The following is a 23,406-nucleotide window of genomic DNA, read 5'->3' as shown; positions in this document are numbered from 1 at the left end:
TCGTACACTGCTTTCTATTGGACAAATAACTTCTGAACCACTGAAGTGGTGTGCCTCTGATACCAGTGCATTCAAGTTTCCTAAGTAGTACCGCAGTGGAGACGGTGTCAAAGGCCTTAGCAAGGTCTAGAAATAGACCTATACAACCTTTCTGCTGATTCAGGTGGGTTGACACTATAGATGTCAGAAGGTAGACTGCGTCTTCCGCTGATTTATTTTGTCTGAAGCCAAATTGCCTCTCCGATAAAATGTTATGAGTCTCTAGATAAGACACAAGTCTCCTATTAACTATTTTTTCCAGCAACTTAGAAAAGGTTCCAAGTAAGGATATGGGACGGTAGTTTTCGGGCTTGTCTTTCGGACCTGCTTTATATATCAGACTTATCACAGCTATTTTCCACTGTTCGGGAAATACTCCTGTACTCAGGCTTAAATTAAACATAGCAGTTAGTGGTTGAAGTATTTCTTTTCCTATTTGTTTGATAAGTTCGTTGTCTATTTCGTCAATTCCTGAAGACTTCCCCTTCTGGAGTTGCATAATAAGTGCTTCCACTTCGTAATGGTCCGTTGGTTTCATAAAAAAGGAATTACGTGTAGAACGACTTAATTTTACGTTAGCTGCTATCGATTCTTCAGTTTCGCCGATGTTGTATAGAATATGGTTTGCTAGATTTTGACCTAATGTCGAAAAATAGCTATTACATGAATTTAAAGATTGCGCCTGTTGGTTGATTCCAAGTAGTTCGTCTACTTTAGGGCAAGAATTATTAAGATGGCATATGTCCTTTATTGTTTTCCAAAGTTTTTTGGAATTCTTGTAGCTTTCCTCTAGTTGTTTTTTTTCGTATTCATGTTTGAGTTTCCGTAGAAGGTTGTTACAAAAGTTACGATATCTCTTGTATGTAATTTTTAATATATCATTTTCTATATCTGCTCTATACTGCATGTGTAACTTGTCACGGTGTCTCATGCACTTAAGTAGACCATGGGTTATCCAAGGCTTTAGATTGTACTTCGAACGAGCCAGGACAACTATTTTTGTATGTCGGTTGATAATATTTTGTAATCGAGACATAAAAGAGTTCACTGCTACATTCACATCTTTGTATTCATTAATGATAGATGACCAGTCTTCATTTTCCAGGTCCAACTTGATAGCTTCAATATTTCGTTTCAGCCTCTTGCGTGGTAACCTTTCAGATTTCAGTTTTAGAGAAAGTCCAGTAATGGCTATGTCATGGTCAGTTATATCCGAAATGCAGACTACGCCAGTTGCCTTTCCAGTTGATCGTATCATGATGTGGTCAAGACAGGAGTCGTCTCTAGTTGGTAAAGTTATGCTCGGCAGTAGTCCATACTCGGCGTTTAGGCAGAGATATTCGGTGCAACTGCTATTTTTTGTAGGTGGAATTATATTTATATTTATATCTCCACATACAATTAAATTAGAGTACTGTTTTAAATCATGAAGTAGATTATCCAGTGATAGAAGAAAAGGATCAATATTTCTTTCAGAAGGAGAGCGATAGATACCAACTATTGTTATCAATTTTTTTATTTGAATTAAAATGCAGTCCGAGTCATGCAGACTGGGTTCTTTTAAAGTAGCACTATGGGAGTTATCCACATATATGACTATGCCTCCATTTTGATTTCTAATTTTGGTGGTTTTGTAAGATGAATACCCTGGTATTTGCGGAATAATCGAGCTTTCATTGAGCCAGCATTCACAAAGAACAATAATGTCGATTTTTGAACTGAGACGTTTAAACGTTAAATAAAAATTGTCAAAATTTTTATCTAAGCTTCTTATGTTAAAGGTAAGCACTTTAAAGTTATAATCTGCAGGAAATATGTTTTTACACAGTTCTGGAGTTTTTATAGAAAGACAATCAATTTGCATTGTGTCTATGTCACTGCCTAGGTCATCTGGATTCATATTATAATGTGCATGTGTTTATGTCCTGAAGGTAATTTTAGAAATGTTTTAGGTAAACCTCCAGTTAAGTGGTAACTTAATGATGTAATATAAGTATGTGATAGTATTTGTTTAGAATGCATAAAATAAAATATTAACTGAGTATTTGAAGTATTATACTTAAATGTAAGTCTTTGGGTATTATAGCCGTATATGTAGATATGTATGTAGGGGTGCCCTATATGTAACTTATTATTAACATTAGTAATATTAAATAGCGAAGTAACTGACAATCTTATACTAATTGTATCTTTGAGTAACACTGATATAATACTAAAAACATAAAGTAATAAGACATTCAATAATAATTTCATAAAATTAAAAAACCAGAATTTAACGACAAACCTAATTATTCTAATATTATCCAGTACATTTAATGTTATAAGAAACATCATTAGTTTAGGTTTTGCCAGAAAATACAATTTTCCAAACAATAAGAGGTACGAGTATCGTGCAAGAGTAGCAATGACAAACCTACACCAATAATAATAATTGTTATTATTTAAATTATTGACTGTTATTTTGTTATACAATGACAAGATGTGTTGCTTTTTACAGTAATTTGTATATATATTATAACAAAGATTACTTTTCTTCCGCAGTGATCTGAAATGACATGTAGAAACATAAGGATACCCGCACACTACATGAAAATTGTACCTATAAAAAAGTTTATAATAATTTTGTATTATTGGATGTTGTTTTGGTTTTATTGATAAGTCGTTCCAGATCTTCATGAGTGCGGATAGCACTAGCAGATTTTCCTTCGCGTGCTCGTACGTAGATAGTCCCGTTATTGCACCAGCAGAATTCGTATCCCAATTGTTTTGTTTGTATGCGGCACTCTCGAAATAACAGTCTGTTTCTCTGCGTAAGCCGCTCGTTTATAAAGACTTTCTGTGCCGGTCCGGGTAGGTTCAAGTCGGTACTAGTGATATTTCGGCGTGATTTGGATGCTTTGAGAAATTCGTCCCTCTTAGACCTCCGCAGTAAACGTACGACGATCGGACGAGGATACTTTCTCGCGTTTCCCGTGGCGTTCACAGCCGACAAAACACGCGGGCCCGCCCGTGAGGTCCAGTCTATATCTTGGTCTGAAACTTCCACACCGATTTTCTTCGCTAAAAGCAAGGCTAAATGGGTTGCATTCTCATTGGGACATTCGGGGATGCCACAGATTTCAATTTCATTTTTGAGATGATTTTGTGCTTGGGTGTTAATTTCCTGCTGTAGTTCGCCAATGGTGCATTTCAGAACGTCTATTTCTTCGTTGCGGCGCTCGAGTGCACAGATTCTCGTTTCATTTGAGGCTACCGAAGACGTCAAGGTGTCGAGTCTCTCATTGCAACGGTTTAATGATGCTGTGGCTTCCTCTAATCTATTCTTAAGAGAAGAAATCTCTCCCGTGAGTAGCCTCACTGCTGATAATAAGCTTTGTACCTCGGATGTATCAGAGACATTAGTAATCTCGGTTGCCTGCTCTGATCTCTTACGAAGCGTGATATTTTGGTCATCGACGCTTAATTTAACGTAGCTTGAATTATTGTCAACACCCTTCCTTTCTTGTGCGCTGCATTCAGGGCATAGCCAATTTTTTATACGGTCGGGTGTCAATGAGTTTATGTTGATGCAACCGTTGCAAAAACGCCTTTTGCAAACTGGAGCAATACATCCAATAGACGATCCTTCTTTGATGCTCTTTAAACACCCAGCGCATTTCATTTTTAAAACAGATAAGTAGGTACCCGATAGGTAGAAATTCGCACCGATCAACAGCTGTGAGCGCGATGTTATTGACCTTTGCACGGCGCGGCGCGGCCCCGCGGCTGCGTCGGATGCGCAGAGTGACCGTTACTATTTCGCAAATAATAATTTAACAATATTTTCAAACTATTTTACACTGTTTTATGGGTTAAAACACACTTTTTAGAAGAAATAACTTTATCACTGTTTTCACTAGATGCTATGTGTTATTTTGATGTATGGTTCACTTTTGTACGAATACTTTAACTTGAGTAATAGGTAAATATAACACGGAGCAATTTCATTACGATGTTACCTGCGCCTAGTCCGGGCGCGAACTCCATAGGTCATAAGGTCATACATAAGTCCGGCTGTGATCTGTTTTATACTCAGAATACGCCTCATGTTCTGATTGGACTATTTCGCGTTCTTGTGCCCATTTTTTATTAGGGTTCCGTAGTCCGTACCCAAAGGGTTAAAAACGGAGGCGTACTTGAACCGTTTTTAAAATTCATTGTCACTTTATGATTCATTGCTGCACAATCTTTAATTTTATGACAAGAACTGAGGCATAAATTAAGCCTAAATTCAGTCAAATACTGACTAGGCTGTATAGACTGAATTTACTGAAGTGTCTGTGTGAGTGCGACTGCTACTGGCTATTGCGCGTTGCACTGAAAATATCTTATAATACGTAGTTTCTATTTTGTGAATGAAGAGGATAATTAATTATTATCAATCTAAATACTTATAGGTAGGTAAGTATACTTAAAAAGAAAAGTCCTGACTCACTGAAGTACTCATCAACGCCCAGTCAAAACTCTTGGACCTAGAAAGCTGAAATTTTGTACAGAGGTTCTCTTTAATAAGTAGAAAAGGAATAAGGGCGGTTGCTAATTATGTATAATATTAGTTTGTCTATTCTGTATTAATTTTATTTAATTTTATCAATAGCTTAATAATAATATGCTCGTACCTGCTTACGAAACTCAATAAAGAACTACATAAATTGCCTTCAAATTCACGTTCAGTATTGCATGAGAATATTCTCGAAATTTCAAAGATCAAAGTTGGCATACTTTGTTCAGGACTCATCGACCCGAGGGATATGTTCGTCAAGCAAAGAGCCACTTTATCAATGCAAAGGATGCACGATGCTTGTATGAAACTCTGACAATATTAAATCAAATCTGAACCGAGTTTAGGTTGAGGAGAAATTTTGCTCTAGGTATCTACTTACTTATAGGAATTTATAAATATTTTTTAAGTTTCTTCAGTTTCTAAGTCTTACCTGACTAGAAACATTTTCATTTAATAAATTCTTTATTTTCGGGATGCGTGCGCTAGCGGAGTTGTATTCTCTATTCCCTCACTTCCATTGGGACTACAATCCGACACGATCGGAGATAGATTAGCAGAACCAACGACTTTCCGTGCTCTCCGAGGCATGGAGGTGAGTTACTGCCAATTTCCTAATACCGGGCAAGTAGTAACTGAGAATTTCTTAAGAGAAGAACTCAATACCCAACTATTTTTGGCCCGAATCGGAAATCGAACCCGGGACCTCGACATCCCCAGTTGAACTTGCTAACCACTGGACTAACGGGGTAGTTAAATATATAGTCACACACAGCTACATAAACTTACAACCTCATAGACGGCTATTATTATTATTCCACGAAACAAATACGTGTAGATATTATACTTCATTTACATTTTTTTATTTTTTTTTATTGAGAGATAGACAAAACCAATGATGCTGTCTAGGTTTGAGCGCGCTTGCCTAGAAGATGCCTAGATCCACTCAATGCCTTGAAAGTATTTAAGGTGACAAAAAACACGTACTAAGGGCTTAGCGATACATGAAACATAACGATATCGTTCGATTTTGATACGCTTGAAATCGTTTTCCATTAATTAATTTGATATGCTCATAGGTGAAAGTAAAAAGGTATCCCGATATCATTTACATCAGAATATTAATATTTTTAAATAGGTTCATGAAATGTGTGCGATTTCAAAAGCTTTACATTTTGTCTTTATAGATCACTAAAGGATGCCCGCGACTTCATCCGCGTGAATTTAGGTTTTTAAAGATCCCGTGGGAACTGTTTGATTTTCCGGGATAAAAAGTTGCCTATTTCAATAACAGGGACGCAAGCTACTTCAGTACCCATACAAATCGGTTAAGTGGGAACTCTTTGATTTTTCGGGTAAAAAGTAGCCTATGTCCATCCCCGGGATATAAGCTAACCCTGCGTCAGAATCGGTTAGTCTGAGGGGCCGTGAAAAGGTAGCAGACAGACAGACTTTCGCATTTATAATATTAGTAAGTATGGATTGCGAAGCCAGTAGCTACGTCACGAGGCTTTTGGCAAAGGAAACTTGTAGGTACTACGTTCCAATTTCGATGAGTGAAATAAAACAGGTCACCCAATTCTGATTGCTTTCATAACCTCATAATAGAGTTTGGAACAGTACGCAGTCCCAGAGCAACTGAAGGTTTTCGCTCATCACAAACATGACCCAAGCAGATCTCATTGCATATGGAAAAGGATCCATATTTTAGCAATGATATTATTATATTATATCGTTGGTTTGCAAAGAGCAACCGCTGAGTTTCTTGCTGGTTTTTCTTGATAGGAAAAGCATTCCGAACTAGTGGTAGATGCATTTGACGACTCGAAAGTAGGTACTTGTAGAACTTTATTTGAATAAAATAACTATTCTATGATAGTCTCTTGGTTTTATGGAAACTAACCGCACCAAAAGTCTCCGTCAGACCCGATATCATTAAATTCATGAACTACATATAAAAAAATTGTATAATTGAAAACTGCCTTCCACTTTTAAGGCTACACACTATTGCGCCAAATCGATATTTTTAATATGTAGTGAGTGGCAACCTTTACCATTATATTGGATTTCAAAGAGCCCCTGCTCGACATAAGGTCCGCTATTGCCATTTAATTTAAACATTGAATATTTTCCGATATTTGTGGCGTTGGAAAATAAATGAATTATACGCTACTCCTTTCATTTCTAAAGAACTTTCCAATAAACTGAAAGAGTATAAATTATGAAAACTCTCATAAAGGACAAAAATCAAATGGCAATCTATTTTTCTGCTTGTCCTTTGAGGACCGAACCTTTTCGAGAAGAAAATAAGTAACGTTAGGAAAGTTTAATATAATCCATACTTAATATTAATATTTAAAATGCGAAAGTGTGTCTGTCTGTCTGCTAGCTTTTCAATAGTTTAACCGATTTTGGTGAAAAGTACAGAGCTAGCTTATATCCCGGGGAAGGACATAGGCAGTTTTTTATCCCAGAAAATCAAAGAGTTCCCACGGGATTCTTAAAGGCCCAAATTTGGTACAGAGGTAGCTTGCTTCCCGGAAATTGACAAAAACAACTTTTTATTCCTGAAAAGCGAAGAGTTCACATGGGATTTTTGAAAACATTGATCTACGCGGATAAATTCGCTGGCATCATCTAGTAACCTAATGAAAATAATAATAATATATTTTTGAAAGTAGAAGTAAGTAATTTTAGTTTTCTTTACAAAGGAAATGGGTGGGGATAAAATAACTTCACGCGCTTTAACTTTAAGGCGAACCATTAAAAATGCTAGTTTTACTCAAGTACTTAACTACACAGTTAAGAAAATTGCTAAACTTTAGAAAACCAACGTTAACGCCCCTAATGAATATGCATGGAGAAGATAGGTGTGAGAGGATTTCTTTATTAAGACCATTAAGAATTAAACAAACAGTATACTTAATTAAAAGAGCTCCCGGTTCTTTTAATTATGTTGTAAACGCATTTTAAAAATGCAATTTCTAACAAGACTTTACATAAAAATTCTTGATAGATTTTTTAGATTTGTAATTCCTTGCTGAGGGGCGTGTGACCAACTTTGACAGTCTACATTATTATTTTTAGCCTTTAGCTTTCTTCTGGACCTTGAAGCGTATTTAGCTGTCAATCCTACAATAATGATGATATTTCATGTGAAGCATTTAATGTGATTTAATTTAAATCCCGCTTCTTATTTCCAACATCAAAAAAGAAATTATTTAGTATTTATTCTGGCTGAAGACGGAAGTGTTATTATAATGTTTATAATCACGTTTATAGAATTCTAGCAAACCCCGCGCGATAAGTTGAAAAATTCTTATAAGATGAAGTTTCCTTTTCTATTTTGCAAAGTTATTACTTTCCACTTTTCGAAATACTGGAACTGCACATTAAGATACCTAATATCAATAGCATGCGTTATGCGACTCGCGCGCCACTTATTGTATACTAGAGGATGCCCGCGACTTCAACCGCGTGGATGTCGGTTTTTGAAGATCCCGTGGAAACTGTTTGATTTTCCGGGATAAAAAGTTGCCTATGTCAATTACAGGGACGCAAGCTACCTCGGTACCAAGTTTCATACAAATCGGTTAAGCGGATGGGTTTTTGGGAATCCCGTGGGAACTCTTCGATTTTTCGGGATAAAAAGTCCATGTCCGTCCCCGGGATATAAGCTAATCCTGTACCTTTCGTCAGAATCCGTTAAACTGTTGGGCCGTGAAAAGGTAACAGACAGACAGACAGACAGAGAGACAGACACACTTTCGCATTTATAATATTAGTATGGATAGTACGGATATGGATTTCTGGTACCATGCCAGGAACCTTCACGGAAGTGTCGACTACAACTGTACAAAGTTTCAATTTAGATGATGTACAATTTGGTTACTAAAGCGTGTTCTAGTTTATCCGATTACATAATTAGCTGAATTCAATACGAAATGTTCTCTTCTGTTTGCCGTAAGTTTCGAAGTTCGTTTGTAAAATACTATTTTTAATACGAGCTCTACGGAATAATAAACAAGTGGTAAAGTGGGGGAAGCAACTTTTCCTAGGAAAATACTCATACCATTATTCCCGGCACGTCTGGCCCGCAATTAGCCCAGACGTAGATAGTGCTGTGTTGCCATAATACCGCGGTTTTTCCGACGGCTTAATGCAGTAGGCGTGACGCCATGTCAAGTGCTTTTTTCGCAGCTGAATGTAGTAGTGTAGTGTAAATAGATGCTTCAATTTCTACACTACATTTATTATCTGTTAGCCTAGTCTGTCTTCATATTTGTTAGCCTAGTCTGTTATTCACTACACATACCTAAGAGGGGTCTCTCCGTCACTCCCTCCATACAAACGTAGTTCCAATTTCATTTGAATATTAAGCAACCAAAGTCCATGAAAATTTTGCAGACATATTCTAGAAATTAATATCTATGCCTGTGGTTTTCCAGATTTCTGTTAAAATATTCGTTTTCAAAATTACGCGGTCTTAAAAATTCACATACAAATCTTTGAGCCCCTGTAATTTTAAAACCACATATTTTTAGAAAAATCTAAAACACGACAGGCACAGATATTAGTTTCTAGAATATGTCTACAACATTTCATAGACTTTGGTTGCTTAATATTCAAATGAAATTGGAACTACGATTGTATGGAGCAAGTGACGGAGAGAGCCCTGTTAAATGTCAGAGAAAAGGATTTTTCTAAAATAACTCTCGCGCCCATGCTAATTAATACAAAACCGGAATAGTTGTGTAATCGGAAGACAAAAAGTTGGAAATCTTCTTTTGAATATTCTGGGTATAAAAATTGGTACGAATCTAAATTCGTCTCTTTGAGGACTATAATTAGAGTGGCTACAATTTCACATTCCTGTAAAAAATATTTTGAAATGGTATATTTTTCGATTGCAAAATATACGGCACTGGAAGCCATTTGCTCGGGAAACATAATTTCCGAAATATCAACTTAGCTTCCTAAGGTCATCAATTTCGCTTTACCGTTCAATGGCTTTTGAGGGTCCAAATATTGTTCCGAATTTATGTGTTAGCATGGAAAATATCTCGATATGATTTCAATTCCCTTTCTCAATCTTATAGGATTGCGAGTTAAGTGGACCGCTATACTAAATATATATGTATTTTAAAACAACAATTCTTGTTTAAATCTTATTTCTCACTATCTAAATATATCATGCAAAATGATACAATGAAAACTTAAATGTTTGTTATTCCTTTACGCCACAATGGCTGAAATGCTTTGACTGAAAGGAATATAGCTTATACCCTGAATTAACAGAATATTATAAGCTCTCGGAGACCCAAGAGCTGGCACTTACCTTGGGCAAAGAATTAGTTTGGCCATCAAAAGGGGTAATGCTGCCAGCATCTTGGGTTCAATGCCTCGCTGCGGTGGTCTCAATGAGGATTTACTTAATTTAATTAATTTATTTATTTAAGTTAAGTTTATTTTAAGTAGAGAATTGTCAATAATTGTATTATTAAACCTAATTCTTTGGCTGAAATTTATAAACCTTATACCATGAATTAACACATAAACAATTTTTTGTCCCGGAATATCAAAGAGTTCCCGCGGGATTTTTAAAAAACCTATGTTGCGAAGTTGCATGCATCATCTAGTTAGGGATATTAATATGTATATGAATGCCTTACCTTTATTGAAATTTAAGCTTCTACTGTAACTTTCATCTTTTTATATTTCCAACTTAAATTAATTTTTTTTTAACTTACAGCTACTTATTAAATAAACTCTTGCTACCGTTATGGATGATAAATTTTTAATTCCGGAACAGTTTTAGTTCGTTAGTTGGTAGAGAGCTTTTAGTTGCTGGAAATGTTGGCAACAGTTAAGTTTGCGTTCAGTTGAACGGCAGTTCAGTGGAATTGAAAGGGATTCCATGGTTATATTTTACCAGAATGACGGGAATAGTTACAGTGAACAAAAGCCGATTTTGCATCCGTAATTATGCGGATAGCGTTTTGGGATTGAAACGAATAGGTACGTGCTTATTAACCCCCAACCCAAAAAGAGGGGTGTTATAAGTTTGACGAGTGTATCTGTATATCTGTCTGTGGCATCATAGCTGATTTTATTTTAGTTTTTTTTGTTTGAAACATGGCTTGGTCGAGGGTGTTCTTAGCTATAATTCAAGAAAATCGGTTCAGCTGTTTGAAAGTTGTCAGCTCTTTTCTAGTTACTGTAACCTTTACTTGTCGGGGGTGTTATAAATTTTTAATTTTCACTTGTATCTTGTGTGTGGAATATAAGGTAGCTTAGTAGCTTCTATTTTAAGTTTACGTATTACTTAGTAAGTAGAGCTGTGATAGCCTAGTGGTTGAAACATCGGCCTCCTGGTATGGTCGCCCAGGCTTGAATCCCAGTCATGTACCTCTAACTTTTCGAGGTTATGACCGGAGCGTTTTAGGCATTTAAGTGCCACTTGCTTTAATGGTGAAGGAAAAATGAGGGAACCAGCTTACATGAGAGTGCTCCATAATGCCCTCAAAAGTGTTAATCAGGTGGTAACCTATGGCCAAACCTTTCTCATTCCGGGAGGATGCTTGTGCCCGTGCTCAGTAGTAAGCCGGTGTCGGGTTTCTGATGTCGATGATTACGTAAGTTTAGTTGTTATAGTCAACAGTTGAAAATCACAAATCACATAATTTGGTATTCGAATGGACATATCTTAAAGCACTATGTTACCTGAATGAAAATATGCCACACTGAAAGGACGTTACGCGTGTACTATGAAGTATGTTGTAGATTGTAATTTTTGTCACACAATTAATGTACCTACCTACTGTATCAAACACTTCACAGTTAATCGTATAACAGCGACAGCAATGGCATGACTCCGAGAGCTCCGAAAAACTAGGACTGGATAGAACAAAACCGAAACATTACCAGAACATTCTGTCCTGTCGTTCCAGAGTGTGTGGCTCCATATAAAGTGAGTTATGAAAACTTTCGTCTACCAGATGAAAGCTTTTTGTCCCTAGTGTGTTTGAGCTGCAAGAGAGCGGCTCCTAGCGACGCTTACATAGGTGTAAACTGTACACGTCTGTGAAATGCCTTCATAGAGTTTCTTGTATTACAACTTCCACGAGCTGAGTTGAACAAGTTCCCATCGTGTCGCAATTTGTTTGTGTCCTAGCCTTTAGAGACACAAAGGGGAAATTTGTACAGGATAAGTTTCGCGCTATTGTAACTGCTATGTTCTAAAGAGAGAAAAAGAAACAGTTTACAAGCTACTCGAAAAGCGAATAGCCAGACTCGGTGTAAAAAGTGAAAGTTGTGAATTCTTAAGCGAACTTTAAACTCATGTTTGTAGAGTCACTTTTGCAGTGCAGTCAAGAATTCGAGGTAGGCTAATAAAAGGCCAATATCGTAGGTTTTGGCGGACACAGCGTGATCTCGATTTTTTAACAATTGAGACTGCAATTTGTACCCATTGTATTTTTATTTCAGGAAGGTAAAATAGCTTGTATTTGTTTAGAAAAGGATGCTGTTGTGGTTGTTGCAAATTCATGTTAAATACCTAATTTTTTAGATAATTTTAACGGGACTTTTTAGTTACACATAGTATTTGATATATAAGCGTCCTTAGTTATAATCATAGTCATAGTCATTTAATATTCATAATATACATTATACGTCAATTACAATACAATTTTTTTAATAGTCCATGTTACAATAATTTTTCTTAAAAATTTAAAATATGTATAACAAATACAAAATTTGTGGATCGACGTGATTTTTTGAATGGATATAGTTAAAGACCTGGAAAGTGGTTTTCATCCCAGAAAATAAACAGTTCCCACGGGGGTTTTAAGGACCTAAATCCACGCAGATGAGGTTGCGGTCATAAACCATTTGTAAGTTGCTCTAAACAACTTGTACCTACCTACCAGTAGGGTAAAATTGGGAGTTGTAGCTCACGTCTCTAGATAAAGCGCGGCGCGTCTAGCGGTGTAGCTGCACCGCGCCGCGCATCGTATAGACGTGAGCTACAACTTCCAATTTCACGATCGATGTTAAATATAATCAGTAACAAGAGAATGATCAGGTTGTCACAAACTCCTCGAAGATGATTCAATGGTGATATTATTCTTGGATAGCCTACTTATCGCTATTGACATCTCATTTTAGCATTATTTGGATTTATATAAGTAATCGTTTATTTTAAATCGTTCAACAAATTACTTTTAATGTGTCAATTTCAGATAAATCCTAATGACTCAGCTTTATAAGGTTATTTATGAAAATCAGACGGTTTTAGTTATACATTAATCAGCTGATGGTATCAAGTCAACATACTTATTATTTATTCTTAATACGCGTGCGGAAACTTTAAGACCTTGATAATAAATGTTGGATTTCTTTGAGATCGTTGATATCAGAATACCATCGTATTCCTTATAGTTTAATATATGTACATCATGCAGCCCACACAAATTCCATTTTACAATAACAACGTCAACTAAATCATTAACTTTTAATATCATTTTTATTTGTTTATAATTATGATGATTACTTTGAGTTTTTGAAAAGGAATGACTTTCTTAGACCATGTACATGAATAAACTAAAGTCGTATTAATCAACAACTAATAAAAATATTGACTATACTTTGCTAGTCATACTTATATTACTAATCAACCCTTAACAAAAGGAAAGTAAATAAAAACTACTAGATATATATATATATTTTTTTTTTTAGAAAATTTTATTATCGAGACACCATTTTCTTAAAACAAGCACGTTTTTTAATGCACATATTGAAGGATGGTATAAACAACTAAACACATCACTGTTCGTTTCGTATTGTTCATACAAACTTAATAAGCTAGGGCAAGATTTATCTTCCAAATTATAAACACTATCGCAACCAAACATTTTCGATATCCACTGCACTTTTTCTACACCTTTAGCATAAACACGTTTATTATTTAAATAATTATTCATGTTTACATAATCTTTGTAGTTTAAGTATGAAATAAAACCTTCTTTCCAATGTATTCCTCTGTTTTTTTCTATCCAACAAACTTGTTTTCTTTCCGTTTTCGTTAAATTATAAAATGGGTATGGTGGCTTGATTAAATAAGTCTGGATATGGTTATTACACAATATAGCTATTTCTTTTACTATAAACTCATTGGAATCCGTCTTGAATCCTTGTACATCAATGATGACACTCATGACAACTTGCGAACAATATTACTTAAGGGTTTATATTCAAAGAGGCGATCGTTTATTATAAGACAATATGCTGATGTTTTATCCGGGATATCTTGCGAACTTTCAATTTCCAAACGTACGTCTACAGGTCCTGTCTTTAAATTCTCGTTTTGTCTTGAACAGTCAATTACAAACAGTGGTGCCTTTTCTTTAAATGTGATCAGATCAAACAACGGGTCAACAGGAAGATTATAATAAGACTGACGAAATTGAGTGTACATTTCGTATAATATACTGTATTTATTTTCATCAAATTTCAAATTAAGTGAATCGTATGGGTAATAGTGTGAATTTAAAAACAGTGTTACATTTGTTAATTTGCAATGATCAAATATAGAACTATCATTAGTCTTACTGTTTTTCCTATTAGTTTGTAGACCAAAAATAACATATCGAGGCTTTTCAAGTTGAGAAGTAGTTTTAATTGACCACGAATGTTTTGTAGTTTTAGGAAGTAAAGGATATTCATATAAATCCCAATTTCTGAATGCTATTTGAATAGGTTTGTCTTTTTCTAAATACTTAAGTAGTGAGAGTCTTTCACGATCCGAAACTTTTATATGCGGCACACGCCACTGAATTGTTCGTACTTCTATATCTATATTATCATCCTTGTGAATTGTTACACTATTTAAATTACTATTACTTCTATTCAGAATAAGTTCATGTTTACAGTTTATAATAATTTTATTATAATCCTCGGCAAATCCCATTATTTTATTCAATGGTATAACAGCATTAAAATATCCCTCTGTCATTTTAAAACCATCCATTTGCCAACCCCACAATGCTGCGACTTTGCTATCCCCCTCATTCATCGATATGTATGATTTTAATGTTGTGGTTATTCCAGGGTTTCTTACGCGATCTATTTCAATACCGTTCATTTCATACCTTATGTCTTGAAATAGAAACATAACAGGGTTATTAGTAAAATTTACAGGTTTCTTTATTTCTTTCCCCGATTGATCTTTTCCAGTCACTGTGGCAAAGCCTTCAACATAAATTGAACTATTACATGGTAATATGTATATGTCTTGCTGATGTATTGGAATGCGAATTTCATCATTTTCTTTAAAGCTGTTATTGTATGGATTGTACGTGTGGATCTCATAACTTTCGATAGAATTATCGAATACTGGGGTGTTATTAATATTTAGAATATTCATACTTTGAATCCGAGTGATCGGAGAAAATCTTTGTTTCTTTTTGTTACAATATTACGATTTGCTTTAATACGTGTACGCGCTTTAGTAGCAGGCAAATGATTGATTCTTTTCACCTCATATCCAAGTGTTTTATTAAACACTATCATTTTGCTCTACGTAAATGAAGTCTCAGTTGGATATTTTCTTCTCTAAAATCAATATTGTTACCGTTTTCGTCAATGATTTTAACAGTTATGGATGATATATTACTCTTATTAACAGGAAGATAAATAATATTTTTTGGAATTTCTATATATCGATATCCTGGAGGAACGTTAGGAATAAATTCATGAATAATATGTGATGCAAACCCATTATTAAATGATCCGAATATAAGATCACATTCGATCCTGATGACAGACAAGGGAAGAATGTTAACTGGATTAACAGACTCATGCCATTTATTTGCTTCAAGTTTTACATTTGGGAAACCAAGTAAGCGTCCTAAACTGTTTTCTACGTCAAAATGTACAGTTTTGGAACAAAAAAGCGAGCATGTTAAAGTATTATTATTTGGTTTTATTTCAATTTCACAGTTGTCTAACTTACTCGCAAGATATTCTCTTATGTCATATAAATCATAAGTACCATATGGAATTTTTAAATATTTACATTCATCACCATATGCAAATATGTTATTGCTATGATTTATGTTTGGTATTGAGTTCAGAGCAGAAAAATATAATAAACCGCATTCATATTCACCATCGAGAATAAGAGGAGGTTGAAAAAATGATTCCAACACAGATTTGTGCCCGGTAATAGTGATTGTTACAGACATGATCGTAAACTAAATATTTACTGATTTCACTGAACTATTTATACATTTTATTTTGTGTATTCCAAAAACTTCTTAAAAACTTTATACATAGATGACCGCAGTTATAAGGATGACTACCTTGAAAATTTTTGTAATTATAACTCATACCAGTTCCTAAATATTGAATTAACTCTTTAGGTGGTTTTAAATTTCCATAGCTGTCAAAGTATTGAATTTCATTATTTACTTTTGCATAGGCTACCCAATGAGAGCCAGGATTATTGGAGCTATCCAAATTAACTATACCACATTCTTTTCGAAAAGGATGTTTTGGCATCTCATCTCTCATAAACACCCCTCGAAAGTAAGGAATGTCTTGCGAATGGTTGATGATGTCGATATTGGTGAGCGCTCGTTTGGGTAGCCTTTCTCTTAGTTTTTTTCATTTGAAATGTAAATTCCTAAACTACCTCTATGCGGTTTGATATGTAAACCTTTGCCTATATGGAGGGTTTCCATTTTTTCATGATGCCTCTTTAATTCTGTAAAACGTTTTTTAGCGTCTTTCAAATCATTTATAACTTTAGCGATTCCTGCAGCACCACCAGCTAAGCTACCCGCAGCAGATAATCCGGCAAAAATAGGTATCAAAGGAAGTACTCCACCAGTTTTTGGAATTGGTATAATTCGAGGAAGTTTTATTGACGAGTCTTTAGTCAATTCTTTAGCCGCTGCTATGGCTAATTCTATAGCCATTTTCTTACATTTGGGTTTCATTTTTTGCACATGCTTTTTTGCATGAGCAACAACATGTTTAAAGTGTTTTTTCAAACCAGTGCCTGAAGCGGATTTTTTTGGCGACACTGTTTTAGAATTGTTGGCTTTACTAGTCAGTCCCGACCCGGTATACAATTTAGCTATCATAGCTTTATTAACTAAATTTGCTGCTATCTTTTCTCCCAAAGTTGCATCAGATGCTAAAGCACGTTGCTTAGCCCTTTTCATCAATATTTTATCAGCCTTATGACGATCACTTAATGAAGTTGACAAGTCGTATGCAATATCGTGTTGTTTACAATATTCATCCAATTTATTTACACCTTGATCTCCCCGTGCAAGCCTTTTATACAATTTTGTACCAGCACCACAGTAATTATATCCAGGTAGATGAAGTTCAAATGGTAAATGATTTATAAACCAATTAAGAATACTGCTCTCTTTCATTACTTTTATTACAATGAATGTAAAATAACTATACTATCACTTAAATAACAATAAATAAATTGGGAACTGGTTAGTTATAAAATATTTGTTCTATCTATCCAACTATTTTCACTCGATGGAAATCCTAACCACTTTACAAATATCTTGTTTCCTTTTCTTTTTAAAACTTTTTCAATAAGATAGACATTAGGATTTTCTGTTTTTTGAAGTTCTTCTGCATAAAATGAGCCCAAAATTGGCTGATGTTTAGCATCTTCTATAAGGTAAGTAACAGGATTCGTTTTCTGTACTTTTTTAATACGGAATATTTCGGTGGACCAATTAGGAGTGTAACCTTTTTCAAAAACACCTTTATACTTACTAATCCGCACAAAATCTCCAACTTTTAAATTTCTCTTCTTAAGGATTTTTAACTGTTTTCCTACATTAAATCTTTGAAGTATAAGTTTCTTATTATTTTCATTAACTGCGTTAGGGGATAAACCGATCGTTCTATGTTTAGAGGTGTTATAATTTTCAACTATTTCTTCTAGCACACCTTTAGTCCAAGTATAGTTTCCTTGGAAACTGAATTGTTTATACATTTTATTTTTTAAAGTTCTTATAAGTCTTTCAACTATAGAAGCTTTTTTAGTGGAATATGTAGAATAATGATTGATGTTAAACTTTTTGACTATCTTTTTAAAATTTTCGTTGTAAAACTCAGTTCCAAAATCTGTTTGAAGGTTTTTTGGAATACGTCCTTTCTTTAATATAGATTCAAACGCTTTAGAGACCTGATCTTTATTTTTAAACTTTAGTGGAAATGCCCAAGCATATTTTGAGAATGTATCAATTACAACTAAAATATATTTATAACCTGAATTTTGTTTCGAAAGAGATTTCATATCAATCAAGTCAGCTTGCCATAAATCGTCTATATCTCTCATGACAACATGTCGACGAGGGAAGTTTACTCTTGCATTTTTATGTATTTCATTTACGACGCTGTTTTTGCTCATGTTTTACTTTACTAGCCTCGGTGATTTCGATCAAATTACTTACTTTAATATTTATTTCTGTAATAAACTGATTAATTGATGATATTTTTTTTGAAAGATTCTCTGCCAAAACATCAACGTATTCTTTTGTAACACAATCGTTAGAATCTACCGGCTGCGCAAGATTTTTTACTCTTTTATGCTGAGCATCCAAATTATTGTTTGTACACTTCAAAGCGCATTCTAATAACACTCCTTTCATTCTTCGCATCTTATTAACATGATGTCCAAACTTATCAACTTTCATGTTCAACCTGCTTATCAATACTGAACACGCTCCATAAATGTGCTTTCTTTTATTCTTTTATTATACCCGCTTCTTTTAACTCTTCAATAATCGAAAGAATTTCATTATCATGATTAGTGTTGCCAGCGTCTCTGGACGCAATAATCAATCTTAATCTTTCAATTAACTCATTAGGATCATCCCAATAGATGAGATCAGTATCAGTTTTGTATTTCTTTAAAACTGGTAGCCTACCACCGTACTTTAATTTGTTTGTTTCACACATATCCTTTTCATAAAATAATGGTTTGATGATTTGAGAATATTTTTTTCCTTTGTCACCTTTAATTTGATTAGCAGGATTGTAATCCCTTTTATGAGCACTAGTACTAATTAAGATATCTTTATATGTGATTTTATCACTTTCAGTTACTTTATTCAAGTTTGGTTTATTTCTTAATAAAAGTTCTATTAAACCAGCAGTTAGTTCATAACTTTTATCATCAATAGTAATAAAAGTTAATTTGTTTGAAGACATATCATCTACAGTTGAAAATTTGACGGGGGTATTTCCTATCATCAATTTTTTGTTAATGCGACGTATACCAAATGGTATAGATACATTGCTTTGCTCGCCAAACAGATCATTGTCTGCCAGTGTTTCGGAAATGTTGACTTCATCATTTAGAAATTCCAAAGGTTCAGACATTTCCTCTTGTTTTTTCGGATTTTCTTCAAAGTTATTATCGTTGTGAGTAATTTCAATATCACCATCTTGTTTTGAGTTTATATTTGGAATTTCAGGCGATTGATTATTTTCAACACTTGCGTTGTTACAATTAGTTTCGTGATAAGATTTGTTTGTAGCATATTTATTTAGTGTAACAATTGCTTTCAAAGGATCAGACAGTGGTTTAAATATTTTTTTCCGCCTCAGTTCTAACTCTTCATCTTCATCACGTAATCTTTTTACTTTACTTTTAATAGCCTTTACTGATTTAATTAACTCTTTTTTCAAACTTGTTTCCATTTCTTTTTTTAATTATTTTACACAACCATTGAACTATGTAGTAAAAATTAAAATGAAACTAATTTTAAATTACAATCTGTTTAAATAATTTCATTCAAAATTTTACAAAAACGTCGAAAGATTTTCTATATCTACCGTTATTTAATTCACAATCTTTGTTAATTATTAAACATGTGTATGGATCTTTCCATATATCTGAACATAATTTTTTGAAGTCTGACCAAGTCATGTCAGAATTGACATGTTCGTTATAGATGTGTTTCAAATTTATATCATCTTGTTTAAAAATTATTAAAAAATTTACGTTATCTCGAATTAATTGTTTTGGTATCTTAGAATATGTTTGAGTCAAATAAAAACAGTCGATGTTCTTATGTCTACCCATTGAAAAATAATCTCGGATATTTACTTGGTTCTCGCAAGTAACATCATCAAAAATAAATACAGAATTTTTCAAGGCTTCAGTAGGAGGAATAACCTCTTTATCATCTTTGAAGGTAAAGAGCTTAACAGCTGGAACCATGCTTAAAACTTTATTCAAAAAACAATATTTTGGTTGAAATGTTGTTTTAGAATATAGGTAAACATTTTGAAACTTGAGACCATTTTGATGTAGTAATAAGCTTAACATTGTGTTTGTTTTGCCACAATTTGACGGTCCACATATTATACAGCGAATCGTATCGGGCAATAGCAAACTATGCCTTTTTTGGATTGATGACGCTTCTATATTTAAATTGTTAATTTCCAATGTTACTGGATGTTTGATCAACTTCATTGTGTTTTCTGTTAAAAAAGATAAAATCCTGTTATAAAGTCTTCACATTATATTCTATATAATTTTATAACTAAAATGTAACATAATGTTAATAACCAATTTAAAGAAATGACACCATACACGTGTAAACTCGGAATGCGTTGCTGTGTCACTAAAGATTTGTTTTCACTTTGCTCAAATTACCCATTTGAGAATACAAGATTATATAAGATTTTACTATCGATGCATGTTCATTCCTGTTACAGCTCTCGGGAAAAACTTGGAATGTGATGCTGTGTCACTAAAGCATTATGTTTTCGTTTTGCTCAAATTACATCGTTTTAGATCGCAAGACAGTATTAGATTAATTATTATTTATTAAAGCTTCATTCCTGCTACAGCTCCCGAAGAAAACAGTAGCCGCGCTCATAATTTTATCATAATAAATATCGAGTATTTTACTTGGTAAGTTATTATAATTATTTTATAACAATGTGCTGACTTTTAATAAAGCATGTATTTTTTTTACCGTTATTTATTAATTATTTTTCTTTTTGTTTCAGAATTATGTCGACTCCTATCTTACCCAACGAAAATCTAACAAATCCTTTTTACTACGCACAAGATGTAAACGGGTTCGCGGAAACTGAATTTCAGAGACTTTGCGAGGATTTAGCTCAAAAACAAGCAGCAGAACCAGTTCAAGCATCTAGTAAGGAGATGAAAAAAAAGAAAAAATGCAGTTTATCACTATTGAAGCCTGTTTCACCCCCGACTTCTACATCAACATCCTATGTTATTCGCAAAGCAACTGGAAGACGGCTTCATTTAATAAAAATAAATATTTATGGACTAAATGGAGGAGAACAAGATGAAAATATAAATGGTGATACTCCTAGTGTTAGTGCACAGTATGTAGTCAAGGATAATTACGATGAAGTTATGGATGCTACAGAAAATTTGATAGGTAAAATAATGTCAAAAATTACTCACTCCATATAAATGTGAACTATTGTTGAAATGTAATTTGCTTATTTTTAAATATCATCATATTTTTTGTTTATAAAAATAGTGTTTTTTAGAGTAAGGAGCTGTAGCATGAATTCATTATTTATGAAATAAACGTAGTTAAAAGAATAAAATTGTTTTTTTAAATTTTAAACTATTAATTGAAAACATTATGATTGTACTAAGTACCTAATAATATTAACGTATTCCATGTAAATATTAGGTAGTACAATCAAGTTTTTTCAAATATTTCAAGGGTTCGATTCCCTTCAATGTAAAGGTTTTTTTTAATTTTGCTTAATGTTTGCTTACTGCATTTTCATTTCTTGACCAAGGTGATAAGGATATAATGTTGAAATTGAAGGTCTATATAAACAAACGAAAAGGTCAGTAAGCAAACATTATCACCTGCTATGATATCACTATAACTCAAGTTATTGATCTCGATAAATATAAAAATAAAAAACTAAAAGGTAAAATAATAAAATGACAGTGATGATGAGTAGTAAATATTTATTTCAATATTTGCATGCATACATGAACAATCAAAATTGCACAGTAATGAATAACATAAAATCTTGTACAAATTAACAACTAAAAAATTGTACTGTAGTGCCCCCACGGCAACGTTTTAAATTGCTTCTTTAAAATTTGTCTTTTATCATCTTCACTATTTAAAACTAACTTATTAATTTTTTGGGTATATACATTATGATTTTTAGATCTAATAACACACATATTCTTTCTGACTGATTGATTGTAGTATAACACATTTTTGTATTTATCTATATCCAACCTTTTGGTAACAGATGTTGTCACTCCTTTTGCCTTTTTAATAGACATTTTTTGTGATTCAATACAATACAATTTTGCTCGTAAGCCAACAAATTCAACAATAACATCTCCACCCATCTCATCTTTAAAAAACCCCGGAATTTTCATATTTGCTTGAGGGATATTGTAAACATTTTTATCGCTAAAATTGCTGGTATCGAAAAACTTAATATTCTTTTTCATGTCTGAATAAAAATCATCAGTATATATGCGATATAGTAAGCTATCAGTATCAGTATAACAAAGTTCAATATTTTCTTTATATAATGGTTTCATTATAGAATAGTGAAAGTTATATAAATGTGTTTTAGCTAACTCTAAAACAGTAAACCCCACATAAATTGGTCTATCCAAAATTAATTTCGTTTGTTCTAATTGGATTGCAACCAAATTATCTGTAAATATCGACAAACATTTAAAGTTAGGCGCACTTACATACTTTTCTGCTCCAATAATCCTGTTTGTCTTATTATTCTTATCTGTCCATGTATTAACAAGTTTTACATTTACTTGTTTTCTTTTATTTTCTATGGTTTTACCAAAAATAGCATTATTTTGTTTTTTGAAAAAGTCTTTTTCAAATTCAGACTCTGCTTTTTGCCTCAAAGAGGTATTCAATTCAATATATGGTTTCAAAAATTCTTTTTGTTCAAATGATAGAATTCTATGAATTTTTAACAATTTTAGACCGTTTTTAAGACATTCTTTTAAATGGATGTAGTGAATAACATAGGAACATTTGTCGTATAAATTTGCAATAAGCTTGGCATTTCTATGACCAAAAGGTGTGAATTTTTCAGCAGCAAATGGTAAATCTGAGTGAGCGTCATGTATTTCAGATGGATAACTAAGATCTACTTCAAGTATATAACCAATGTTACTATCAACAGTAATAGAATCAATTTCAAAAGTCTCAATTTGGTCTTTGTTCAAAAATTTAAAATTACTTGTAGGAAGTTTCATCATCATTGCATAACCATACAGGTTCACACAGTCTAAATATACCAAAAAGCTACTTGATTTGTTGATATCATAGTCAGACATATATTTATTGTTAGCTTTAGCATACCTTAAAGAACACTGAGCTAGACCACCTCGTATACCTTTTTCAATCATTTGATACATCTCCACATCAGTTATAAGGTCTAATTTTACATTGGTATGCAAAAGCATTGCATCCCAACTTAAAGAAGGTGAAGAAACATAATAGCACGGATCTAAGCAATAGGTTGCTAAGCTAATTTTTCTGAATTTTTCAAAACTATCTGCTAGTAATAGTACATCACATTTTAAATATAAATCTGTATATTCGCCTAAATTTTTTATTTTAAAAGTTTTCCAAACTTTCAATGCATGTTTATAATCTTCTTCCGAAATAAGTTCTGAAGTAAGTTTATTAAAAAAATGTTTTCGTTTTGGTAACTCAGTTTCATCGTAACGTTTTAAAGAGTCTATATAATCATAGCAGTACACACCCTTTCTG

General features: G+C 33.4%; 1 protein-coding gene across 1 annotated transcript in view; it reads left to right on the top strand.

Moving 5' to 3' along the window:
• LOC123874433 (protein esc1) overlaps positions 1 to 543 on the top strand; it is a 117,509-nt gene extending 116,966 nt beyond the window's left edge. Inside the window, exon 7 of the transcript XR_006797916.1 lies at positions 533 to 543. The gene's annotated coding sequence lies outside the window, so the exon portion shown is untranslated. The remainder of the gene's footprint in view (positions 1 to 532) is intronic.
• The last annotated feature ends 22,863 nt before the right edge of the window (positions 544 to 23,406 follow it).

This window comes from Maniola jurtina, chromosome 18 (assembly GCF_905333055.1).
Source record: "Maniola jurtina chromosome 18, ilManJurt1.1, whole genome shotgun sequence".
Taxonomy (NCBI): Eukaryota; Metazoa; Arthropoda; class Insecta; order Lepidoptera; family Nymphalidae; genus Maniola; species Maniola jurtina.
Note: the sequence above shows the minus strand (reverse complement) of the source record. Positions and strands in the feature narration are given on the sequence as shown.